Genomic DNA, 8,346 nt, shown 5'->3' on the forward strand with positions numbered 1-8,346 from the left:
GCATTCATGTGCTAACTAACAAAGCCCAAGAGGAGGTACTGGCGGGGTGTCTGTTACTAGTCACCCCAGAGGAAAAGTTGAGTTTCATCTTAAGCATCTATCTGTAATGTGTGGAAAGAAAAACTATGTTGTTACGGGTAACTTCAGAGAGGTATATGCAGAAGGACTCATGGAGACAGTCGTAAAACATCATTAGAGGTTCTAAAAATTATTGATAAGTTCTTAACACAAAAGATATTGCACATTGCACCAAACCTAACATAACTATATTGTGGAACTCATTGTGATGGATAAAGATGAATTAATCACTGGACTGAAAGTTGATGTTTGTCGAGGGACCAATGATCGTGACCTGATTGCGTTCAATATGGACAGAGAACAGTTCCAACCAGTTAGATATATACTTAGTGCTTCAAAAAGGATAATTTTCCAAAGCTGATGAAAATTATGAGTGAAATTGATATAAAAGTTAAGACTGAAAAATGCGAAGGAAAAATGGGAGTTCTTTAAGAAGTGTTAATTAGATGACTAAAAAGACAAAGTTCCACTTTGGCTAAAAGCCCATCCTGGTTCAGTGGTGAAGTGAAGGCAGCAAAATCAAAATGAGGGAGAGGCTGCTTACACAGATATGTTTATAAAGGCAGAAATTGTTTCTAATCTGTGTGGAAACAGTTGCTCTCATTAGTGGAAGTCAAGAGCCACGTTGGTATCTATCAGTGAAAAAATGAAAGCTGGGCACAAAAACGGAAAGTGAATGTGAGAAAAATACAGTAGTAGCTGAAATCATAGATTAGTAAAAATTTTGGTCTAAGCAGGAGATTTTTTCTCAAATACTTAGAGGCAAAAGGCCAACCAGCACCTAAAAAACAGCTAATGAAAAGGCAGCAAAATAGAATAACTGAGGAAAGTAGCAGCTGTACAGCACTGGCTGTTTCCCAACCTCTGACAGCCCCAGGTAGAACTCTTGGTTTTTTAATCTTCAATGTTCTGTGGACAGTTTCACATGTCTGAGGGAGACCTGTGAATCTGTTGATTTTTCTTATTCTTTTTCTTTTTTACGTCTTGTGTTTCACATTGTATATTTCATTCAGAAATACCAGTTATTTTCAGTGTACTCAAACTGGTCATGGGATGATAAGAGGCTGCTTTGGTACATACAAATGTGTGATTGAATATAATTCTTCATACTACATTTCAAATAAATGGAAATTTCCTCATCAATTATATAAAAATAAAAATTCCTAGATTGGTGAAGGGATATTTTTCATTTCATAGTAATGCATTTGAAAGTGGAGATTACTAGTGGTTGAGTGTGAAAGTGTTCTTTACGGTTATTTCCTCTTGGTGGTGCTAAAGAGCTACAGTGGAATCTCAGAGTTACCAACACCACAGATAGGAACTGACTAGTCTATCGCACACGTCATTTGGAACCAGAAGTACACAATCAGGTAGCAGCAAAGATGGGTGGGCGGGGGAGAGAGGAGGAAATAAAAGCAAGTACAGTATTATATTAAATATACACTGCTTTAAAAAAGGAAAAGTTTAAATTTTTTTTGACAGGGTAAGGAAAACTGTTCCTGTGCTTGTTTCATTTAAATGAAGGTGGTTAAAAGCAGCATTTCTCTTCTTCATAGTAAAATTTCAAAGCTGTGTTAAGTCAATGTTCAGTTGTAAACTTTTGAAATAACAACCATAATGTTTTGTTCAGAGTTAGGAACATTTCAGTGTTATGAACAACCTCCATTCCCAAGGTGTTCGTGTATCTTGAAAGTTACATCTGGAGGAGTGGAGATTTTCCTAGACCTCTCCCCCGCACCCACGAGGGGTGTGCCCCCCCCCCCCCCCCAAAAAAAAATGTCCCCGACACCCTCCCCCCCGCCCCTCAGTTACATTCAGTGTTGCCAATTTAAATGGTTGGAAATTTGAATTGAAATTGAAACATTAATACACACTTTAAAAGCATACACAGTATATAAGAAAATACTTGTACCTGAGAAAGCGTAATGGGTTTGAAAAGTATAAACAAAGATTGTTTTTATGACAATGTCAACACATTTGTTTTGGCTATATTGGCCTACCTAATAATTTCAAATTATAATTTGTAAGCAAGGTCTGAATGAGCTCTCCCCTGACAGCTAGTGGTGAGGCAGGGGTGGGTGTAAAGGCTTCAGGACCAGACTATATTTACATGAACACACCTGCTCTGCCTATGTATCCAGCAGACAGAGCTGTGCTGCCAAGTGATCAACTTTGGCTGGTGTTGGGTTACAAATCACTCTTGTATAAAAACTCCCGCACCCCAATCTGGGTCTATGCTTGTTATATACTATGTATTTACCCTGTGAACCTTGTAATCAATACTTGTAGTCCCTTATGACTCAAGCCTGACCGCAGATGTACAGTACCTTCCCTGTTAACTTGTGTAAATTTGATTTTAAACTTTAGCTTTAATAAAAAAAATTAACATGGGGGTCATGAAATGTTGTTGTTGTTATTGTATGAGTAAAGGGCAGCAGAACTACCTGAATGAGGGGTCTACTTCAGTGCTTAATTTGTGCTAGGGCTTGTCAGAGCTGAACCCCAGCACCTCTAGGCTTGGCAGTTCCTAGCCCTGGGACCTCTGGACTTGTCACATCGGTTATGAAAGGGAATCATCGAGTGATCCATCCCCTGTTGTCCATTCCCAGCTTCTGGCAAACAGAAACTAGGGATACTCAGAGCATGGTTTTGCATCCCTGCCCATCCTGGCTAATAGCCATTGATGGACCTTTCTCCATTAACTTATCTAGTTCTTTTTTGAGCCCTGTTATAATTTTGGCCTTCACAACATCCCTGGCAAAAAGTTCCATGGGTGACTGTGCATTGTTTGAAGATATACTTCCTTTTGTTTGTATTAAACTTGCTGCCTATTAATTTCATTGGGTGACCCCTAGTTCTTGTGTTAAGTGAAGAGGTAAATAACACTTCCTTATTCATTTTCTCCACACCAGTCAAGATTTTATAAGCCTCTATCAAAATCCCCTTAGTCATCTCTTTCCCAAGCTGAGAAGTCCCAGTCTTTTTAATCTCTCTTCATATGGAATCCGTTCCATACCCATAATCATTTTTGTTGCCCTTTTTTGAACCTTTTCCAATTCCAATGTATCTTTTTTGAGATGAGGTGACCAGAACTGCATGCAGTATTCAAGATGTGGGCATATAATGGATTTATATAGTAAAAGCTGGGGAGCTTGGTTTCCCAGACTGATAACCTAAGCCAATACTGACAACATACATGAAAAGGCTGCAAAACACCATGCCTCCGGACTGCATCAACATGCAGAAAGCCTTATAAGCCAGTCACTGTCAAAGCCAATTTTAGAAGAACTTAATGAGGCTGTTAAGAGTGCTGGGGAGACAACTCATTTTATGTAAACCAACATGGCTGTTGCATCATACTTTCTATTTAAGCACGAGAAACTACATACTATAAACTGGAGGCCAATGTTAATTACGTTATCATTTGTTAATCCTGAAGTTGAGTACTGGTTTAGAACAAGACCAGCAAATGCTCACCTTCTTTCTGAAAAAAATCAGCTGACTCTCTAGAAGCATGCAGTGCAATAGTGAAAGACTCAGCAGTTGAAAAAGTGAAGAACTCTCTCACCATATTCAAAATATGTGCATACGTGGCTGATGAATGCACCAATGCAAATAGGCATCAAGCATTAAGTCATTGCATATGTTATCTTGATGTCCGTGGTAGGCCAGTAGATGCATTCTAGATGTTCAGGTTATAGAAAACACATCAGCTGCATCTGTGACATCTTAGAAGAGTTATATGCTTGTAAATTGAACCCCAAACAGATGGCTGCTTGTGCATTTGATGGAGCTACAAACTTCTCTGGAAGACATAGTGGAGTACAGTTTTCCCTCAGGGAAAAATGTAACCCTAATCTCTCCTATACACACTGCAGAGGACATCTTAAAAAAATAAATAAAATTGAGATATACTTATCTCACGGAACTGGAAGGTCATTGAGTCCAACCCCCTGCCTTCACTAGCAGGACCAAGTACTGATTTTGCCCTAGATCCCTAAGTGGCCCCCTCAGGGATTGAGCTCACAACCCTGGGTTTAGCAGGCCAATGCTCAAACCACTGAACTACCCATCCCTCCCTCTCTCTTTACTCCAGCTAATGCTAGTACGAGCTGCAAACTCTTCAAAAGACATTAAAAAGCCATACATTTAATGTCTATTTTTACTCTTTTTTTCAGCAAGAGTCCAAAAGGACTGAATGTCTTGGAAAGAAATAGAAGATACACTGGGATTGAAGTTCACATTAGGCCAACCTGGGAAAACCTGCTGGCTTTCTCATGAGCAATTCTTGGCTGTTGTCTTAAAATAACTGCAACCATTATTACTGGCTTTGGAAAGTATCCACCAAGATAGGAATCTGTCCTAAGTAGTGAGGCTGGTCGACAACTTTTCTTACTTAGTTCAGAGAAGACTATCGCAGTTCTCCCTCTTGTAAGTCTACTGTTGAAATCACTTGTGTCATTAAACAATGTCATTCAGGCATCTTCTACAACAGTAGTAGATCTTTGTCCAGCAATAGAAGCTACCCTTGTATCAATCAGAGATATCAATTGAAAATGTACTGCAAGAAGCAAAGACTTCAATCCAGAAGTTGACTAATGAAGATATTTATATTGACTCCTTAAGTGAAGAGGACAAGAAATGCTTGTTAAGCCAGCTGAAAAAGTACACAAACTAGATTCTTACAAATCTACAATAGTCATTTCTGGATTCTACTCAACCTTCATGTAGCTTTTACAGATGCCTGTCTTATAAAATACCTACAACTGAGTGGAGTGAGGCACTACCAGCAATGGGCTGCTATCATGGGAGGCAAGTTTGTAGAAATTTTTGTGGTCCCCAGAACCTGCCCCCCCAACTCCACCCCCTCAAACTCTGCCTCCACCTGCCTAATGCTCTGGGCAGGGTTTCAGGGGGGAGGTCTGGGATGCAGGTCCTGGGCTGGGGATTAGGGTGCAGGAGGGGTGCAGGCTTTGGGAAGGAGTTTGGGTGCTGGGTGCAGGCTCCAGGCTGGGGCAGGGGGTGGGTGTGCAAGAGAGGGTGAGGGCTGCAGGCTTTGGAACGGAGTTTGGGTGCAGGCTCTGGGCTGGTGGTGGTGGTGTAGGAAGGGGTGAGGGGTGCAGGCTCTGGGAGGGAGTTTGGGTGCTGGGTGCAGGTTCTGGGCTGGGGCAGGGGGTGGATGTGCAGGAGGGGGTGAGGGGTGCAGGCTTTGCGACGGAGTTTGGGTGCAGGCTCTGGTAGGGGTGTAGGAAGGGGGAGGTGGTGCACGCTGGAGCAGAGGATCAGGCTTCAGGGGAATGAGGGTTGGGGCTGAGGATGAGGGCTTCATGCTGCGGGGAGGGCTCAGGGCTGGGGCAGAAGATTAGGGTGCAGGGGGATGAGGGGTTCATGATGTGGGGGGCTGAGGGCTCTGGCTGGGGATGAGGATTAGGGTGCAGGGGGATGAGGGCTCTGGCTGGGGATGAGGATTAGGGTGCAGGGGGATGAGGGCTCTGGCTGGGGATGAGGATTAGGGTACAGAGGGATGAGGGCTCTGGCTGGGGCAGAGGATCAAGGTGCAGAGGGATGAAGGCTCTGGCTGGAGATAAGGAGTTTGGGGCAGGGCGGTGGGGGGAGACCCATGGGGGGCGGTGCCCGATCCAGGCAGCACTGGGTGAGAGACCCAGCTCCAAATATTGCTGGAGCAGGGCCCCCAGCCCTGAATATTCCTGGAGCCCGAGCACCGCAAACATATATAACCTGCCGCCTATGGCTGCTATGTGATCAGGACAGAACAGAAAATTTTGAACACAGAGTGGAATATCATATGACAAACCAAGATTTAATTTCAACTTCTTTATCATCACTAGTAGTTTGACCCAATCTTTGTACTATGTTTCCTGGGATGAAAGAAGTAGGAATCCATCTCTTGCTACTCCCAGTCACAACAGCTACAGTTGAGCATTCTTTTCCCTCATTGAATAGAATTTTGTGTTCTGAAAGAAGTCGCCTTTTCCTGATCATGAGCATATCATGAAGGACTGGAAGTACCGGACACACAGGAAGACACCAACGAGTGCAAAATTACAACAAGAAACCAAGAAGGATGTCGATGTAGTGCTTCACAGTAGGCTCGAGTAGCCAACCTTAATTTCTGTGATGATTTTAAAACATGAATTAAATCTTAATAAAATGGTCGTGAAACATTTTTCAGTTTTTACTATCGTGCCATTCAGCCCACCTTTGCCCTCACAGTCTCAACCCTCATCGGCCCTCACCCCCCCCTAAACATTCCAACACCCACCCTAATTTCAGTTCCTGGGAAAAACACTGATTTCTGCCAGGTTTTCTAGTTTATGTTTCAAGTTTTGTAACGAGTTTAGGCAGTGATGGATGTACTATGCTGGAGATTAAGGAAATGACCTTAGTCTAGCTGTGATGTCAGTGGGTTATAAAATTAATTGGAGACAGGAAAAAGCAGGAAAACTGTGTTCTAAATGATTTGCATCTGGATGACTAAATGGAAGAAGAACAATTGACGGGACTTCTGGGAATGGCTCAGTCAACACTTGTGTAATTGAGTTAGTAACATAACTTTGTGGTGTGGAATTTTTAGATCACCAGTTTTAATAAAATATGGGTGTATGGTGGGGGAATAGTAAAGAAGTCTTTATAATGAGGCTTTGCATTTATAGGGTCTGATCCCGCTCCCATTGAAGTAAATGGCCAAACTCCCATTGATTTCAATAGAACTGGCATCAGGCCCATAGAGTTCTTTTTCTTGAAATCTCAAAGTTAGATAAAGATGATTTTCTCAATTTTTACAGAAGGGGCAACTGAGGCACTGAGTGGTTAAAGTCACTTGCCCATGTCACTCAGAGCCAGGTCTTCTGATTCCCATTCCTTTATTGTATTCACTACTGCAACTGTCTCTGAACAAGGATAACAACAAACAGCTCTGTATTTTTTTCTTGTAGGGATTCTCCTGAACTGGCACACTGTTTAAGGTAGCGGTTCAGCTGTTTATTGTCAGCCAAAATTCCATCTTGATAAGCTGAATTCTTTACTGTATTAATTCTCGCCCTTCTCTGGTGTTGGGCAAAGTAATCTATGGCATGAACTGATAGTGATATGAACCCTATGCTGATGTAGTTTCAAAGGCAAGTCAGCATTTTATCATGTAGGCACGTTCATATTGTCCTAGTTCAGCAGATCTCAAACTGTGGGGCGGTCTTCCCAAGGGAGGTACGATAATGTGTCGAGGCATGAGCTGTATGTGCTTTTTTATGTTTTTATTTTTATTTTTTAAGAGCTCTGGCTGTCAGCCCTAGGTGGCTGGAGCTCATGCAGAAGGGTTGTGCGCTATGGACGGCGAACGAACTGTCATCCGGGGGATGCTATCCCCCAGCTTCACCCTTTCTGAGCCCCCAGCCCCGGAGCTCCGGGAGGGCCCCAGCTTGAGCCCTACCTGGGGCCACAACACAGGGACAGGGGAACTGGCAGGAGGAGGTCTAGGGGCAGAGTGTAGGCAACGACCACAGCTGGCTTTTGGGGGGACACAGCCTCCCCCAGCCTACGATACCTGCCACCCATGCCATGCACACTCAGGAGGCAGGGATAAAAGGGACAGCCGGAGATCCGCCGCTCGTGCGCTCTTCCTCCCCTTCCCCAATCCCTCACCTGGAGACGGTGGAGCTCCAGCTGTCAGCCCCATGGAGGTGGCAGTGGGGCACTATGTCTGTTGTGAAGTGGTATTGATGAATATCACTTTTCACAGTCATCCTTATTTCTCTGCTGCTGCTGGTGTGACGCTGCCGTCAGAGCTGGACGATGGTATATGTCCTGGGGGGGAGGAATGTAAATGACTACAAACGCAAAGAAGGGGAAGCCAATCAAATACATTTGAGAATCACTGTCCTGCTTTAATCTGGAGCTCAAACTGCCACATTCCAGCATTATATTTAGTGATTTTTTTTTTTAGTTAAAATATTTTATAAAAAATCTTTGGTAGCACTTACGGTCTGCTTCTGCATTACACTTCTGACGGGGAATTTTGGGTATGCAAGGACTGGTGCTGTAGTGCTTCCACTTTCGTTTTAAATAAGCTGTGCAACCTTCCTTACACACACTTTAAGGAGCTGAAGATTAAGGTAGTTTAACTGATATTTATCATATTTTCATCTGTTCCGATAAGGAGAGGTGAGGATGACATAAACGATGGAGAACTCTGGCAAGTAGGTTTCTTTGGCTGGAGAATTGTTTGGATGTTAGTACAGTAAAGACAGGTGA

General features: G+C 43.2%; 1 long non-coding RNA gene across 1 annotated transcript; it reads right to left on the minus strand.

Annotated features, from left to right (window-relative positions):
• Positions 1 to 5,745: 5,745 nt before the first annotated feature.
• Positions 5,746 to 8,116, minus strand: LOC116837139 (uncharacterized). Its single transcript, XR_004376624.2, has 3 exons — positions 8,076 to 8,116; positions 7,738 to 7,899; positions 5,746 to 6,211 (listed from the first exon to the last, which is right to left on the minus strand). It is a non-coding gene; the product is annotated as an uncharacterized LOC116837139 (long non-coding RNA).
• Between the last annotated feature and the right edge of the window lie 230 nt (positions 8,117 to 8,346).

This window comes from Chelonoidis abingdonii, chromosome 22 (genome assembly GCF_003597395.2).
Source record: "Chelonoidis abingdonii isolate Lonesome George chromosome 22, CheloAbing_2.0, whole genome shotgun sequence".
Taxonomy (NCBI): Eukaryota; Metazoa; Chordata; order Testudines; family Testudinidae; genus Chelonoidis; species Chelonoidis abingdonii.